Here is a 3,325-nt window from a genome sequence, read left to right as displayed (position 1 = left end):
AGGTCAAGCCCTTTTTAGATGAGCAAAGGATTGTGGAGGTTTTTCAGTCAGGTTTTAAAACACAGCATAGTACAGTGTGTTTTAGTGAGAGTTTTTGATGACATATTCAGGGCAAATGATTCAAGTGAATATATTGTTCTTGCTTTGCTTGATCTAACCGCTGCCTCTGCAGTGGACCACAATATTTTATCTTGTTTACAGACACAACTTGGTTTCAGTGGTACTGTATTAAAATGGATTAAGTCTTATTTGTAAAAAAACGGAACCATCTCTGTAAAAATAGCTGATTTTGAACCTCATCCACTCTGCATTATGGCGTTCCTCAGGGCTCAGTCCTCGGTCCCTTGATTTTTTTCCTCTTTATTTGCTTCCTTTGGGCTCAGGAAACATGGGATTTTTTTAAAATAATTTTATGCTAACGACAGTCAGATATATATGCCACTGAAAAAGTAGCGTTTTCGATCAAGCCCCTTCTATTGTGTCTTGAAGACATTAAAACGAGGATGACTTTAAACTTTTTAACTTTAACATCAGCTGTTTGGGCTGAAATTCACCGGACAATACCTGACAGAATGACAGTTATTTAATAAACATTAATAACTTAAAACAGTGATAATGGCACAACACAAACCAGTTAATTCATTTCAGCAGCCATTCCCTTTTTTCTCCTATATGATTAGCCTCTCACCTACTTTGTTTTTACAGTAAAATTTGAATCGCAACTCCGTGTCCAACTCGAATATCAGGTTCAACTTTCAAAAACTATGGAAACAAAGACAACAAATATTGAGGACTTATTTTTGGAAAACCTGTTTTGGTGGAATGCATATGAACAAGTTGATGTGTTTCATTGTGTTGAATTCTTTGGGTTGGGGCTCTATGAAAATGAAAATACACTTGTAAAGTGAGGTCATCTGTGTAGTATATAAAGTGTAGCGCCACTCTGGGCTTTTAGTATCAGAATTCAGGAGAACAAGCCTGCAGGATCCACCTGGACATCACAATGAAGCTGATTTTTTCTCTCACTCTCATCTGCGCGCTCTACAGCACAGGTAAAACTTATTATTACATTTGTAATTTTTGTTTTTTGGTAAAGTTACAAAACAACAGAATTACATATTAAAAAAATGTTCAGCTATAATTGTTAATTGCTCGATTAATAGACACGAGTTTGGGGATATTTCCAATCCCATTGTTGTTTTTGTAAAAAAATATTTTTTTTTTAAATAAATTATCCATCCATTTTCCGACACTCTTATCCCTTAGGGGTCGCAAGGGGTTGCTGGTGCCTATGTCCAGCCGCAATGGGCAAGAGGCGGGGTACACCCTGGACAGGTCACCAGTCAGTCGCAGAGTAAAACAGAGACAGACGGGACAAACAACCATTCACGCATACACTCACACCTAAGGACAATTTAGAGAGACCAAATAACCTAAGCCGGAGTACCCGGAGCGAACCCACGCATGCACAGGGAGAACATGCAAACTCCATGCAGAAAGACCCAGGGTGGACTTGAACCCAGGACCTTCTTGCTGCAAGACAGCAGTGCTACCCAATGTGACACTGTGCAGCCCCCAAATAATTTAGATCCAAATAATTTTAACTTTTCACCAACACACTTATCAATGTTTTATAGACGATTCTCATGCAGATCAAGATTGTTGTCATTTAATACAGCTGTCTACATTTTTCAGATTTTCTAAATGTCGTTGATCAATGTGTTATCCCTTTTATCATAAATAATACAATCCTTTTATCCAGGTGTGCAAAGCTTTCTTTTCCCAACAAACATTTTCTTCCATTAGACTGTGGCGTTAAAGATACATTTTCTATGGAGGTTAATTTTCATTGTATTTTTTTTTTTTTTACATTTTTCTTTTTAGTTTCTTTATATATTATCTGTGGTTTATTTTTGACCTACTTGAAATATGTGCAATAGCCTACCATTCATAACCCAATTGCAGTTACTGCAGTGAAAATGTATGTTTTGAAAAAGCATGTATATGTTTCTATCTAGTTTCATACATTTAAAACAATTATGTTTCTTACTTTCTTTTGGTTGCAGCTGGAGCCCTAACCTGTACAGAGGGTTCGACCGAAACATCAACAACATGCAGCTCAGAGACCATGTGCATAGTAGCTACCTTCCTTGGTATTGCTCCGATTATGTCCCATTTCACTGTATGATTGAATTAACTTTATGCACTGAGGTTCTCAGTGTTTTATGTCAACACCAACAAACTGTTTTTTTACATTACAGTAACTCAAAATGGAACCTCAGCATCACTAACCTACAAAGCCTGTGCATCATCCGCTCTGTGTCCGCTCACAGGCAATACGACTGCTTCAGTCAACTTTGGTGCTCAAAGTGCAACTGCATCTGCTCAGTGCTGCAACACTGACAACTGCAACTCACAAAATCTGTCTTGTAGGTTTTGTCACAGTTTAAAAAAAAAATCAGACCTCCCCTTTAAGTTGGTGTTTAATGAGGCTTCTCTTCTGTTTTGCTTTTATTTTAGCACCCACTGCTCAGTCACCTAACTCCCTCCAGTGCATTGCTTGTGATCCCATCACTTCACAGTGCACCACTATAATAACATGTTCAGGAGATGAGACAAACTGCTTCACAGCAGCTGGTGAGTTTACCCAATTACTGACTAATTCCAAGTGTATTTGTCTACAATCAGACCAGGATCAAAGCAAAAATATATATTCATCATCATCTTATAAACACTTATTGCATGACAGTCTTAACTGTGAAACATCAAACCTTAACTTCATTCATTCATGGAGCACAAGAAGCCATTAAATATGTCATGTTGAATTTATAATGTCCTAGAAAATAACATGCTTTGCAACAATTCTCTGCTTTTTATCTCTACAGTCAAAAATGGAAACACAACAACTCCAGTGCTGGGCTGTGCAACCCCAAATACATGTTCAGCTGCTACAAGTCTGATTAGTTTACCGTTCATGCAGTCTTTTGATTTAATCACCAGTGGGCCGACCTGTTGTGCAACTAATTTGTGCAATGATCCAAGAACAACCACTACACCATCCACTACAACTCCTACAACCAGTGAAGCATCTAACTTCAGACTTGGCCTTCTCCATCTCTTATTTGGATTCTTTATCTTTATCATTTAACTAATTAAAGACTATTCAGAGATGCCTTGTAAAGAATGTCATGTAAACACAGTTTGTGACCTGGCTGATCCATCCATCCATCCATCCATCCATCCATCCATCCATCCATCCATCGTCTTCCTCTTATCTGGGGCCGGGTTGCGGGGGTAGCAGCTTCAGTAGGGAGGCCCAGACGTC

General features: G+C 38.4%; 1 long non-coding RNA gene across 1 annotated transcript; it reads left to right on the top strand.

The window, feature by feature from the left end:
• The first annotated feature begins 724 nt into the window (after positions 1 to 724).
• Positions 725 to 2,965, top strand: LOC110367252. The gene is made up of 5 exons (XR_002427339.2): positions 725 to 1,052; positions 2,067 to 2,153; positions 2,262 to 2,429; positions 2,521 to 2,637; positions 2,886 to 2,965. It is a non-coding gene; the product is annotated as an uncharacterized LOC110367252 (long non-coding RNA).
• Positions 2,966 to 3,325: the final 360 nt, after the last annotated feature.

The sequence above is a fragment of the Fundulus heteroclitus genome, chromosome 11 (genome assembly GCF_011125445.2).
Source record: "Fundulus heteroclitus isolate FHET01 chromosome 11, MU-UCD_Fhet_4.1, whole genome shotgun sequence".
Classification (NCBI taxonomy): domain Eukaryota; kingdom Metazoa; phylum Chordata; class Actinopteri; order Cyprinodontiformes; family Fundulidae; genus Fundulus; species Fundulus heteroclitus.
The sequence above is the reverse complement of the archived record's forward strand: the minus strand, read 5'-3'. Positions and strand labels throughout refer to the sequence as shown.